Below are 15,409 nucleotides of genomic sequence, written 5' to 3'. Positions count from 1 at the left end.
AAGCTTCTTTGCGAGCGGCTGGGGGCCAAGATAAACGCCGTGCTCTTCTGAATTTATTGTATATAAAACTCGCTCTCCTATGTATGTGTTTTGTATTAAGTCCCAGCGGAGCTAGCCGATTTAGGGACTGGTTTTTAGTTTCTGAGTGGGTTGAGGAGAATGCGTGTTGTTATCGGGGAGTGTAATTTGCGTGTAACACTCGAATGTGTGGGCGTATACCTGAGTTGTATGTACGCAGATGCGTGACTGGGTGTGGGTGAGTGCTTATATCAGTCCTCCAACTGGGGAGGAGTAGGCAAGTATGGCCGCGAGGGCAAGGAGGTCAGCATTGGGTGAGTCGTCTGCCCTGAGGCGGTCGAGAGCCGTAGTGTGGTTGCCGAAGGTTGTGCGTAGTGGCCGGAAATGGGCTTCCATCACGGGACACGTGAGGAGGCAGTGCTGGAAGGAGATTTCCGCGCCACAGGTGCAGCGTGAAGTAGTATATCTGGTGCGCCAGTGATTTACTCGTATCCTGCTAATTGTCGCTACAATGTGCGGAGGTAGGGAGGAGAAGGTGGGCGGGGTCGGTCCGAGGCTGGTCTTCAGGGGCCATCCTCGGGCAACAGCGGTGGAGTGGTATTCCAGCTTCCAAAGGTCCCAGGCAGCAAGGTCAATCCTTCGGAAGATGTCATTTGCTGTGGGCTGGAGTGGGATGACGCCGTCTTCAGGTGATGAAGCACCTAGCTTGGCAGCATTGTCTGCCATCTCATTACCGTGGAGGCCCACATGCGAGGGGATCCATTGCAATCGGAGGAGGACGCCCAGTTTGTCGGCCTCGGTTGAGAGGCTCAGTACGTCTTTAAGGATGTCGGGCCGTGACGGACAGCTTGCATTTTGGATGGCTGCCAGACTGGATTTCGAGTCCGAGAACACCGTTGCTTGCTTAGGCGGATGAGGTAGGGTGATAATTTTTCGCATTGCCTCACGGATGGCAATGAGCTCGGCCGTGAGGATGGTGGTGGGGGGAAACTTCAAAGAGAAGGTTTCCTTGGTGTCCTGCAAGTAGATACCTGCTCCTGTGCGGCCGTCGCTTAGTACCGATCCGTCCGTGTATGTCAGAAAATCATGGGGGTACTTTACAGTAATCATCTCCCTTGTACATACTGCTAGCATGTGGGGGTCGTCTCGGCGGCTAAGTCCTGGGAGGTCTAGCTCTACCTCCTCAGGGGGAGTAAGGGCCCACGGGGGGAAAGGGTCTACTTGGCATTGGGCTATTTGACGGCGCTCGCCAGGTTATATTTTGGCCGTCTTGCAGAGTTCCCTCACTGAGACGGGAAGGCCATGGATGGGTACGGGAGTGGAGGCTGAGTTCCATGTCTCATACATCTCCTCGTCGGTGGAGTTTGGTACTCTCGCGTCCCTCTTTAGGGGGTGCCACAGTGGTAGGAGGCCGGCTTCACTATACACTTGGGCTTGAGGTACACCCTGTGATATGCCTAGCCCCAGGCGGAGCGCGTGGCACTCCACCCGTGCCATTTTTTCCACAGCCGTCTTGGGGAGGTCGTGGAGGGCAGGGGCGCCGAAGACGAGGAGGGAGCGCACTAGGTTTTGTATAAAGGATTACAAAGGCGGAGCATGCCGACAGGAGACCTTTTGATCCATATCTAGGTCGGATGCAAAAAAAAAAAAAATAATAATAATAATAATGATAATAATAATAATAATAATAAATTAAAACTATAATAATGTAAAAATAACAAATAAAATACATAAATAAATGCATAGGTATAGTTGAATAACAAACAAACAGGTAAATAGTAAATGATTATAAATTGACATATAACTAATAATAAATGAAAATCAGACAGACAAATTATAACAAAACAAAAACAAATAATATAACATAAATTATAATCATTACAGCATCTTACTTAGGTATTTATCTAAATGATAGGAATCAGAGTTTCCCTGCGTTGGCCCCATTTCTCCCGACGGATGGCCCTGATGAGATTGAGGGCCCGTCGGGCACTGAGGCAGACTTGTTGCAGGTGTTTGTTCCATCGTCCGTCGCATTGGAGGATGACCCCGAGGTAGCGGACGGAGGCTGAGGGTTTTACAGCCATGCCGCAGACCGTGACTTGGTTCCACTCCGGGTGCTGTCTTCGGTTTAAGCCTATGCCGTGGACGGGCATGTATATCGTCTTGGTCGCAGAGAGGGTAAAGCCAAGATTTGAGAGGTGGTACACGACTACGTCCACCTGTTTTTGGAATGTCTTTACTTCCGCCTGGTGGTTCGCCGAGCTCTGTTGTGGCCGTCGGTACTTCGACTTCCTCCAGAGGGCTATGTCATCCGCGTAGGCTGTGACGACTGTGTCGCTTCGTACCCACTTCCCCACTCCCGCTAGTAGCAAAGTGAAGAGGAGGGGGGCAACGACGGAGCCTTGGGGGACCCCCATGTCGATTTTGGCTTGTGGGCTAGGCGTCCCTCTCCACCGAACTGCTATGGTTCTGTCAGAGAGGAATGACTTCGTAAAACCAAATATTGCTGGGGAGACCCCAGTGGATTTCAGTTTCCAGAGGAGTTTGGCGTGCCAAACGGAATCGAAGGCCTTTGAAATGTCCAGGAAGCACGTGTGAAGGACTCTTCTTTGCCTTTGGGCTCTCCGGATGTGCTCGGAGAGTTTCAGGACATGATCGATGACACTTCTCCCCTTCCTAAAACCTACTTAAAGCTTCGGGAGGAGACCGTTTGCTTCCACATGGTGGCTAAGGCGGTTTAGGACAATCCTCTCGTAGACCTTTCATACGTGGGAGGTAAGGGCCACGGGCCTGTAGTTTTCCACTAGGTTCCTCTTCTTGCCCGCCTTGGGGATGGGGACCACAATTGCATGTTTCCATGCCGTTGGCACCACCCCTTCCCTCCAGCATTTGTTGTAGTTCGCCAGTAGGGCTCCTTGGTAGGAGGGGGGAAGATGCCGCAGTAGAGGGTACGTGATTTGATCCGCCCCTGGGGACTTGGTAGCTTTTGTGACCCTTAGGGCCCACCTCAGCTCGAAGAGAGTGAGGTTTGTGTCCTCCCCTTTGGGGGGGAGGTCCATTTGGTCTTCTTGGGCCGCCCTGAAATTTCGCTTGTCAGCGGGAAGGCTGGTAGAGGAGCTGGCGTTTGTAAAGTGATTCAGGAAGCTTGCCGCCTTATCCTTGGCCGTGTGCAGCACCCTTCCGTCGGGGGTCTTGAGGTCGCCGTCGGGGGAGGGGGGGTTGTATTGGCTCTTTATCACTTTGAACCTCTTCCACGCTTCCGTGAGATCTAGTGTATCCTCCTTGGTGTTCTTCCAATAATTTAATTTAGCCTTGGCTATGGTCTTCTTACACGTAGCTTTGGTCTGTTTCATTGCAGTATAGGCAACCTCCGAGCCTTCTCTCATGTATCGTTGGTAGGCCAGTTTCTTTCGTTCGATAGCTTCCTTGCACTCGCCCGTCCACCAGGGATGGCCACGCCTTCCCTGGCTGGTGGCAGTCACAGGAATAGCCGCCCGGGCCGCCGCGAGCACAGTGTCGGTAAGGAGGGAGTTTAATTCCTCTACCGGGCGGGTGAGGTCGGGTGTGAAGTGGGCGTCGACTAGACGGGCTTGGTAGGCAATCCAGTCCGCTTTTCCCAGGTTGAATTTTTCATGGGAAGGTGGAGGGGAGATTGTGGGGGTGAGGGATACGGTGATAGTGATGGGGAGGTGGTCGGAGGATAATGGGTCGTCCAGGACCGCCCATTCGGTGATTCCCGCGATGTTGGGGGACACGAAGGAGAGGTCTATGGCGGAGGTACTATAATTTGGGTTGTCAGGCAGTCTAGTGGGTCCACCATCATTAAGGAGGACAACGTCGGCTGCGTCCAGTTGGGAGGTTATTTCCGGGTAGGAGTGGGGGTATCCGTCTTCCCAGAGGGCGTCCCGCCGATTTAGTCGCCCACCACAATCCAGTCATCAGGGAGGGCACCCAGCCACTCGAAATGGCACGTCGTAACTGGATTGTAGTAGTTTAGGATGTGTATCGATCGGTCTCCTTGTACGGTGGCGGAGGTTACACCCCCATAGCCCTCTTCCAAGGGAGGGCCCGAAAACGAGCCGGGGCGGGCAGCCAGTCCTTTGGAGACGTATGTGGCGGTGCGCACCTTGCCGGTGTCGTCTGTCACGGAGAAAGGAGGGAAGTGAAACCCTGGCAGGATTGGTAATTTGTAGGGTTGGGTGTGGAGAGATTGTAGTGCCAGTACCTGATAGGAGTTCCCCGCCAGGTGCTGCACTAGGAGGTCCCGGGCGGTGTTGATCGCCCTGCAATTCCACTGTAAGATTTTAAGCACAGCCATTTTTGGAGATTTCGATAATTGAGCTGAGGATCACGAAGATTCCATCCAGGAGTTTGGCTGCTTGGGGGCTGGAACGGGCTAGGTCCCTTTGTAGGGACTCGACAGTAGCCTTCAGGTTTGTGATGGTGCTGGCTGCAGATGGTGCATCTGGGGTGGTGGGCGGGGTTGTCGACTTCATCCATGGGGGTGCTGTCGTCCTCGTCCGTGATGGGGGGGGGGTGCTAGGTGAACCTGTCCCCCGATCTTTGGGCTTGGCAGTCTTGGGCTTCCGTTTCTTTGCTTTAACCTTCTTTCGCCCCTCGGTCCCAGTGACAGGAGTGACTTGGGGTGCCCCTGCTATCTGTTCGGAGGGGGAAATTCGTTCCGTGTGTCCGGTGGGGGAGTGTCCCCCCCGAATTGTAGTGGTTACTGCGGGGGCGGGGGTTTGGGTGGGTGGGTGTGAGTTTGCTGTCTGGGTGGGTTTAGGCGGTACAGCAAAATCACGGTCCCTTGCCCACTCTTCCTTTAGGTGGGAGTCCCAGCGTTCCCTGGCGATGATCAGGGCCGCGGAGAAGGGGGTGTAGCGCTGATTTTTTAGCTCATGCGCTATTCTTCTTATTGCCACTTCTGGGCATCTGGGATGAGCCGCAGAGTGGTTTCCGCAGCAGTTTACGCAGAAGAGTTGCTGATCCTTGCATTCCTGCGTAGAGTGGCCTTTTCCGCATTTGGCGCACCGGGGGGCTTTGCGGCGGCATTCCTTTTTGGAGTGCCCCAGCAATTGGCATCTGGTGCACCTCCGCACGGGGGCAATGTAGGGGACCACTTGGTGTAGTGTGTACCCTAGCTTCACGGTGGAGGGGAGGGCGTCCGTGAGGAAGGCCACTCTCACTGAGCCGGTAGCCGATCCATCCCTTGTGGAGAGCCTTTTGATCTCGTCGACTGGGAGGCCCTGGGCCTCCAAATCAGCTCTTAGTAACTTTTCAGCGCCTTCCTCGAGGGGGACGCCTTTGATAACCCCTACGACGATGGTCTTGGGAATTCTCGTGATGATTCCGATTGGATCGATGTAGTCGGATTTGAGGACCTCGGTGCGTAGCAGACGGCCTTGCTGGCTCTCAGTTAAGCAACTGATGAGCCATTCGCCTGACGGTGTCTGGCGGATGCCGTCGACTGGCCCTACAGCGTTCTTGACAAGCTGCGCCTGTCGCCAGGATCCCAGCTTGTGAAATCGTGCGGGGTTTGCATCCGGCTTGATGAGTACCGGAAACTTGGCGGGTCCCACTTCGTGTTTGGGTTTGATGGGGCGTTTACGGCGGTTCAGAACGACCTGCCATTTACCTTCTGTGGATGCAGCAGCCACAGAGGCGTACGAGGGGCGTGGCGGGTCGTCGCCCGCCGCATTGGCTTCCTGGGTCACCTGCGGGGCAGTGGCAGGTGTGGAGGAGGGGGGAGGGTGGCCGTTCGACTGATCTTCGACGGGAGGGCGGGTGTCTTCACGGGGGCCGGGGTTTGCTTCCGGTCCCGGAAGAGGAGCACAGGTGCCGCTGGTTTGGGAGGCTAAGAGACCATTTCCTTATATAGATGGATCGTGGCAAGGTTGCCGACGAGAAAATTATTTACATAAACGCTGTTTCCAGCGAGACTAGAGATTTAAATAGGCTTACATTGATTTACAAACAAGGAGAAAGATTATACATTGCTGTAAAATATTTGTACAATGTGTCCGAGTTTGGACAGATGAAAAATAGCCTTAAGGAATATTTATTATTGAGTGGCAATATCATTGGTTGGCAGGCATCAGGGTTGGTGACAGCTGTGCGCGTTTGAGGTCCTGACCTTGATAATGAGAACAATAGGACTTGACCGCGCTGCTTGACCCTCTTGTTCCGTGAGGTCAAGACTGCCATGTCGCTCTGATTTCTGGTGCTGCGATATGCATGTGCATATGTGCACACGTTCTGATGAGAGAGCCGATAGATGAAGAGTAGATAGGTAGATTACGCTGTCTAGAAGCTCTAGGGGTTGTCCAACATGTGTTTGTGATTCACCATGGTCTTGGATCATGTGTTGGATTCATGATCGACAGCTATTTCCCTCAGGAAGAGAACTCAGAACTCATATATGACCGATCTATGGGTAATGCTCTGACTCTACACGCACACACATCCCAAATCCCCGTCCACGAAAATTTGAGTAACGACTCGCAACATAGCTATACTGAAATTATTTTTAGCTCTGGACGGGATTCGAACCCGGACCTCCGTATTGGCGGCCGGGAACACTTAGAGTTCCCGGCCGTGTGTGTGTGTGTGTGTGTGTGTGTGTGTGTGTGTGTGTGTGTGTGTGTGTGTGTGTGTGTGTGTGTGTGTGTGTGTGTGTGTGTGTGTGTGTGTGTGTGTGTGATTCACCTTGGTCTTTTGGATCACGGGTTGGACTCGTGATTGACAGCTATTTCCCTCCCGGAGGAGAGCTCAGAGCTCGTATGACCGATCTATGGGTAATGCTGTGACTTTACACGCACACGCACCCCCAACTCCCACCCCCCACGAGAGTTGGAGTAACAACTTGAAGCGCAGCGATACTGAAATTATTTCAGCCCAGGGCAGGATTCGATCCCGGACCGCCGGAGTGACAGTCGGAGACTCTACCAACCGCGCCACCGAGTCGTGTGTGTGTGTGTGTGTGTGTATGTGTGTGTGTGTGTGTGTGTGTGTGTGTGTGTGTGTGTGTGTGTGTGTGTGTGCACGCGCGCAAACGTGTATGTGTGCAAACCCACGCGCGTGTATGTGTACGTCTTCATGTGCGTGTACGTGTGCTCGTGAATGTGTGTGCATGTACGACTATGCTCCCGCGTGTGTATGCGTGCATGTGTGAATCCGTATGTATTTACCTAATTGCATCCTACGGGAAGGGGAGCTATGCTCGTAGTCTCCCGTGTATGTATGTGAGTTCATGTGTGGAGAAGACGGAAAGAAAGGAGTAGGAGGGGGAGGGGGACATCAAGGGAAGGTGGGGATAACCAGTAGATTGATAATTTTTCTAGTTTCCCCCAAACTATTAACTTGCATACGTGTTGCATTATTTTGAATATTTATTCTAGGTTTCTCCAAATTATTTAATTCAATTACGGGAAATCCCTCGCTCATTGAGTATCTAGAACAACCCAATTAATCTGAATTTCATTTCTTACAACTACATTTCTAGGCGTTATTATTCGATAATATTTGTATTCGCCATATATTCATGGTACACATGATTTGGCAGTACTGTCTTGTATACAGCAAAATCAGAAAATATTTATTTATTCATTAAAATGAAAATCCAAAGCTTAGTTCAACACAATATTTGCCACATTTTCGTTGCATAAATGGCATTGTAATATTATATAAACCTTGAAATGAAAAATAGAATTATTGTCTAAACCACCTAAATTGATTCAAAATTGTACATTTTAGCAAATATTCTATTCTTGCACTCCTTATATTTCACATACGAAAATAACGAAATATGAAAAGGAATATGTGCATCTGTGTGTGTGTGAATGTGTGTGTGTGTGTGTGTGTGTGTGTGTGTGTGTGTGTGTGTGTGTGTGTGTGTGTGTGTGTGTGTGTGTGTGTGTGTGTGTGTGTGTATTCACTTGGTCTTTGGATCACGTGTTGGACTCGTGATCGACAGCTATTTCCCTCCTGGAAGAGAGCTCAGAGCTCGTAGGTCCGATCTATGGGTAATGCTATGACCTTGCACACACACACACACACCCAACTCCCCGCCCACGAGAGTCAGAGTAACGACCCGAGGCACAGCGATACCGAAATAATTTCGGCCCTGGGCAGGATTCGAACTGGGTGCTGGGAGCATTTCTGCTTCCCAGTTCAGCGCTCTACCACCTATGCCACCGAGTCGGTGTGTGTGTGTGTGTGTGTGTGTGTGTGTGTGTGTGTGTGTGTGTGTGTGTGTGTGTGTGTGTGTGTGTGTGTGTATGTGTGTGTGTGTGTGCGCGCGCGCGCGCGTGTGTGTATATGTGTGTGTGTGTGTGTGTGTGTGTGTGTGTGTGTGTGTGTGTGTGTGTGTGTGTGTGTGTGTGTGTGTGTGTGTGTGTGTGTGTGTGTGTGTGTGTGTGTGTGTGTGTGTACTGAAGAAATCACTTGAACGCGTGACTCTAATATGCAGAAAAACCACTAGGAAAATGAGAGAAAGGAGACCGAGCGCTTTCGTCTGAATAGACGAAAGCGCTCGGTCTCTTTTCTGTTATTTTCCTAGTGGTTTTTCTGTATAAATACATATTATATATATATATATATATATATACATATATATATGTATATATATATATGTATATATATGTATATATATATATATATACATTATATATATACATGTATATATATATATGTATATATATGTATATATATATATATATATATGTGTGTGTGTGTGTGTGTGTGTGTGTGTGTGTGTGTGTGTGTGTGTGTGTGTGTGTGTGTGTGTGTGTGTGTGTGTGTGTGTGTGTGTGTGTGTGTGTATCAGAGGCGACTCCAGGTCATCAACGTCACTCGGGCTCATCAGAGATTTCGCCTAAGCCACATGAATAAATGAAGGTAAGAAAATTAATGCACACCGTAGACTTTTACCTCTACCAAGCTAATACGTATTAGCCCGAGTGACTGGACAGTTTTCCGTTCCTTTAAGAATATTGTATAATTTAAATCTTTCATACATTGGAATTTAAATCCTAAGCTCTGTAGAAATCTATTGTTTCAAGGAAACATTGAATTTGAATTACTTTTAATTCTTACAATTATAGATAACAACTTAGGCCGGTAAGCTCTGAGCCCGAGCGCATCATCAACTCAAGAGATGCCAGTTAGTCTACACAGCTTACCAAGCTAATTTGTATTAGCCCGAGTTACTGGACAGTTTTCCGTTCCTTTAAGAATATTGTAGAATTGAGATCTTTCATACATTGGAATTTAAATCCTAAGCTCTGTAGAAATCTATTGTTTCAAGGAAACATTGAATTTGAATTACTTTTAAATTCCTACAATTATAGATAACAACAAGGCTGTAAGCTCTGAGCCCGTGCGGCGGAGGCAGGATCCGGAAATGCTCTGATTAGCCGAGCCGAGAAGCAGCTCGACTATCATTGGGTGACGAGTCAGGCGCGTTTGAACGAGGGCGAGATAACGTCTGCTCATATATAGGAGCAATATTTATATTCTGACACAGCCCACCTAGAGTAGACGAATCCCAGACGCTGAACGAAAATATATAAACTGTGGCCAGGCGGAATAAATGGAGCCCGAGCTAAATGGCTGTAATTACATGTTCATTTTAGAAAATATAATACTCGGGCTAAGCCCGACTAGCCTGACGGCCGGAGTCGCCACTGATATATATATATATATATATATATATATATATATATATATATATATATATATACACATATGAGTATATATATATATATATACACATATATGAGTATATATATATATATATATGTGTGTGTATATACATATATATATATATATATATATATATATATATGTTGAAATATGTAAGACAGATGAGTGGATGGGTGGAGATAAACACAGGGAACCGTTTAGGGATCTATTCTGACGTTTCGTCCTTACCAGGACTTCTTCAGAGTTTGAATGTGTATATACTCTGAAAAAGTCTTGGTAAGGACGAAACGTCAGAATAAATCCCTAAACGGTTCCCTGCGTTTATCTCACCACCCATCCATGTATGCAAATATATATATATATATATATATATATATATATATATACATATGTATACACACACGCACGCATATATATATATATATATATATGTATATATATATATGTATATGTATATATATATGTATATATATATAGACATATCTATATATATATATATGTATATATATATCAGATAATTTTATGACCGTCGCGCAAGGATTCGAACCTGCGCTGTACATGACGACAAGAGGCCCTCATGACTGCCGCCTTGCGCGACGGTCATAAAATTATCTGATTAATGTCGCTGTCCATAGCGAATTTCTCGTATATATATATATATATATATATATATATATATATATAGAGAGAGAGAGAGAGAGAGAGAGAGAGACATTGGGACAAATTATGGGAAAGGTGGAGGGGGAAACACGGGTCTTTATCTGAATATCGAGTTTATTCCTGACTGGTTTCGCTTACAATAGCTTCTTCAGAGGAGTGTTACTCTGGGTCGAAGTTGGCGGTGTATATAGTGAGTCAGGCCCACGTTCCCTCCTTGCGGAGTGGTTGGTGGCTGGTTCCAGTACAACATGTCAAACAGCATCGGTACAATATATATACAGTATAATATAATACAATAATAGTAATATAATAATAATACAACATAACACGATCTATGACACAATACACAATATGATATATAATATAATATACCATACCAAATCATATCATAGTATATCACATTATAACACAACATAATAATTAGCATCGATACATAATCAATAAAATTATAATAAGAATAAATATACGAGTTTTTGAAAAATGGAAATATATATATATATATGAAAATAAATGTCACCGTGATATTTTGTCACCGTGTTATGTCGGAGTTGTCCTGGGCGTCTTTTAACTGCATACTCCGCCGTGCATTCCTGTATATATATTGTACCGATGCTGTTTGACATGTACTGGAACCAGCCACCAACCACTCCGCAAGGAGGGAACGTGGGCCTGACTCACTATATACACCGCCAACTTCGACCCAGAGTAACACTCCTCTGAAGAAGCTATTGTAAGCGAAACCGGTCAGGAATAAACTCGATATTCAGATAAAGACCCGTGTTTCCCCCTCCACCTTTCCCATATATATATATATATATATATATATATATATATATATATATATATATATATGTGTATATATATATATATATATATATATATATGTGTGTGTGTGTGTGTGTGTGTGTGTGTGTGTGTGTGTGTGTGTGTATATCTGTATGTATTCACGTCTTTGATCATGTGTTGGATTCGTGTGTGTGTGTGTGTGTGTGTGTGTGTGTGTGTGTGTGTGTGTGTGTGTGTGTGTGTGTGTGTGTGTGTGTGTGTGTGTGTGTGTGTGTGTGTGTGTGTGTGTGTGTGTGTGTGTGTGTGTGTGTGTGTGTGTGTGTGTATTCACCTCGGATCTGCTGCAGTCTCTGTCGAGACAGCTGTGTGTGTGTGTGTGTGTGTGTGTGTGTGTGTGTGTGTGTGTGTGTGTGTGTGTGTGTGTGTGTGTGTGTGTGTGTGTGTGTGTGTGTGTGTGTGTGTGTGATAGCATTGGGAAAAGGTTGACGGTTATTGCATTGGCTACTTATATAAATTGATTATATTATTTATCCATGCACAACCGGAGGGAAATATGTAAAGTACGACAGTATGTTGAAATAGTGATACAAGGAAGAATATAACTATTTCACCATAGTAATTAAATATATAACATTTGGATGTGTATAGAATTGTGTGTTATGCAGTAGTGAAGTTGTCCTCGCTCGGTTATAAACAATTGAATTCTGAGGTGACGGATGTTTTGTGAACAGGTATTCCCCACGTTTTTCCTCGATCCACGTAGCCCGGGAACTCCGGTCTAGGTTGCCACTGTTCTCATTAACTGGGACACCCCTTCTCTACAACTTTATTAAACGTCGTTGTGAACAAATGAATTCTATAAATGTGTAACACTGTGTAGTATGCATGCACCACCTATCGTTAATTTAGAACAATGGACGGGGAATAGGTAAATTTATTGGGTAAGAAATTAGTACTCTGCAATCTTAGTGCATATAAGACTGGTTACAACTAGAGTTACAATGGGCCTTGAGTTGCGGGCTGGACAGGGTGCAGCAAACGCTACTTCATATACAAAGTAAGAATTTTTTTTTATCTCCATAGATTTATTTGTATCGAACTCTTTTCGATAATTTGTTTCTCTTTACACTGCAATACTGAAGTGCTTTGTGCGCGAATGAGATTTGCCTCTTTACTTGAACTGTTACGCCTAGTGCCCGATGACCTCAAGCGGGTTCTATTTACACTTTCCTCTTTTCATTCAGGCTGCCGGCAGACTATTCTATTCAACTTCGTGGCATACCTCCTCCTCAGTGGCCAGTTATTTTCATTCACGTATTTGTTTATCATTATTTGTACAAGTTTACTATTATTTGTAACAGTGTTGTTTTCTTAATAATTTTTAAATATGCAATGCTTTTGTAATGATAGGTTATACATACCCTCTAAAACCAAGAGGGAACGAAAAAGTGAGACAAATTTTTCTCGCACACATATTTATCATCATTGTCATCGTCGTCATCATCATCGTCGTCATCATCGTCGTCGTCTTAGTCGTCGTCGTCTTAGTCGTCATCTTTGTCATCTCCATTATCATCAATATTATCGGTGTCATTGTAATTTCTATCATTATCATCACACCCTGACAGTGTAGTATGGAACAGGGTTTAATCATTATCACCGTTAGTATGGTCATTACCATCATTACCATCGTCATCATTATGTTTTTACCATAATTATTTTCGTTATAAACATAAGCAGCCTTATCATATGTATCATAGTTATTACGATCATGGTTATGATCATCATTACTAATTTAATTTTGTCACACTCGTCATCAAAATCATTATTATCATTTTCATAATTGCCATCATCATTACCATGATCATCAGAATCATAGTCAACATTGGCGTTAGTATCATCGTAATTATAATCAGTATCATCTTGAATATCATTTTCATCTTAACGTCATTTTCACTATTATCATTACCATTTTCATTAACGTGATAACTGCACCATTAATATAATCATCATTATATTCATTATCACCATGAGCAACATTAACAAAAGCAGCAGCAGCTTTACTATTCTCATAATTATCATCCTCACTATCATCGCTATTATCACTGTTTTTGTCAATGTCATAATTACCATCATCGTCGTCATTATATTCGTTAATCTCATTATCTTCATTAGTGATATCATCATTATTATCATAATAGTTATCGTCATGGTCATCGTTATATTCATGGTAAATGTTGCCATTAGCAGTATCGTCATCATCATTATACTTTTCTTTATAATTATAATCATCGTTACCAACATTATCATCACTGTCATCATCGTAATCATTGTTATCGACAATGTCATTAATATTATCGTCATTAGCTTAAGCAACATAACTGTAATCATTATCATCATCATCATCATCATCATCATCATCATCATCATCTTTAGAATTATTATCGTCTTCACAACTATCATTATTATTGTCGCCATTGCCTCCGTTATTATAATTATCATCATCTTTAGTACCATTACCAACATTGTTATCACTGCCATTATCATTATTGTCATTGCCATAGTTACCGTCATTACTATTATCATCACCATTATTACCATGGTGAAAGTAGTTATTAAAATTATGAGAGCAGGTAAGGCACCTGGGTTAGATGGGTGTCATGCGGAGTGTCTAAAAAAGGGAGGTACAGTGGTGATGTACTGGCTGGTGAGGTTGTTTAATGTTTGTCCCAAAGTGCTGGAGGAGTGGAGGAGTGCCTGTACAGTTTCATTTTACAAGGGAAAAGGGGGCAAGTGTGAATAGTTTTAGAGGGATAAGTTTGTTGATTAAAGTGGGGAAGGCTTATGGGAGGGTTTTATTTGAGAGGATTAGAAGACGATTTGAGGGAAAATTGGTGAGGAACAATATGGGTTTAAGACAGGTAGGGGTTGTGTGCATCAGATTTTTGCGATACGGCAGATATTTGAGAAAGCTTTAAGAAAAGGTAATTTTTTTTTTTTAGGTGGGGACTTTATGGATTTGGAAAAGGCTTACGGCAGGGTAGACAGGAAGGCACTATGGGAGGTATTGCAGATATATAGGATAGGAGGAGAGATGTTAAGATCAGCCAAGAGTTTTTATGAGAGTAGTAAAGCCTGTGTTAGAATTAGAAATGGAGAGAGTGCGTGGTTTGAAGTAAAGGTGGGACTTCACCAAGTATGTGTCATGTCACCCTGGCTGTTCAATTTATACATGGATGGGGTGGTGTGAGAGATAAATGCAATGGTAATTGCCCGGGGATTGGAGATGGTTAAAGAAAATAGAGAGAAATGGGAGATAAGCCAGTTGTTGTTTGCTGACGACACTGCCTGTGGCAGGATTAGAGGAGAGGCTAATGAAGTTAGTAACGAAGTTTGGGAAGGTATGCAAAAGAAGGAAGTTGAAGATAAATGTGGGTAAAAGTAAAGTGATGAGATGTACTAGGGGAGAGGATGGCAGCAAATTGGAAGTAAGTATTAAGGGAGAGAGACTGGAGGAAGTGGATAGCCTTAGATACTTGGCGGTAAATGTGGCGGGAAAGGGAGGAGTGGAGGTGGAGGTAGACTGTAGATTGTGAGAAGCAAGTAAATGCCTTTAGTGATTAAAAAGAGTAATGAGAAATAGACATCTGGGAATGGATGCTATGAGGAGACTGTGCCAACAGCATTGTATGGGGCACAAACATGGGACATAAGAGAGGAAGATTTTAAATTTACTTGAGATGAAATGCCTGAGAAGTATGGTAGGGGTGAGAAACGAGGAGGTCAGTAGGAGAGCGGGGGTGGAAAGGGAGTTGGGAGATAGTGTTGATGAAAGAGTATTGGGATGGTTTAGACACATGGAAAGAATAATTGAAGAAAGATTATTAAGAGAGGTGTGGAAGGCAGAGGTGGAGGAAGTAAACATGGGCAGGCGACTAAAGATGAGATGGATGGATGGGGTAAAAGGGGCATTGGGAAGGAAGTGAATGTCTGTTGAGGAAGGAAGGGAGTTGACAGAAGATAGGAGTGAGTGGAGAGTGGTTGTGTATGGATGCTAATGTGACGCATGGAAGGGAATGGGTGGGGTATGGGGGGGGAGGGAGTATGTGTGAATGATGTTTTGACGCAGCCCGAAGGGACTTCTCTCCGTCTTCTCTTTTTCTGCATGAGGGGACGGAGAGGGGGGGGGGGTCGCCGATTAGATGAAGCGGCCTTGCTGTGGATGTGCTGTGTCTTGCTGCAT

At 45.3% G+C, this 15,409-nt stretch overlaps 1 protein-coding gene across 1 annotated transcript in view; it reads left to right on the top strand.

The window, feature by feature from the left end:
• Positions 1 to 12,028: 12,028 nt before the first annotated feature.
• LOC143040579 (anti-lipopolysaccharide factor-like) overlaps positions 12,029 to 15,409 on the top strand; it is a 47,685-nt gene continuing 44,304 nt past the window's right edge. The window contains exon 1 of the mRNA XM_076211658.1: positions 12,029 to 12,223. The gene's annotated coding sequence lies outside the window, so the exon portion shown is untranslated. The remainder of the gene's footprint in view (positions 12,224 to 15,409) is intronic.

Source organism: Oratosquilla oratoria, chromosome 29, assembly GCF_046742065.1.
Source record: "Oratosquilla oratoria isolate Oo_2021 chromosome 29, ASM4674206v1, whole genome shotgun sequence".
In the NCBI taxonomy this organism is placed as follows: domain Eukaryota; kingdom Metazoa; phylum Arthropoda; class Malacostraca; order Stomatopoda; family Squillidae; genus Oratosquilla; species Oratosquilla oratoria.
This window is presented reverse-complemented; position numbering and strand designations above follow the sequence as displayed.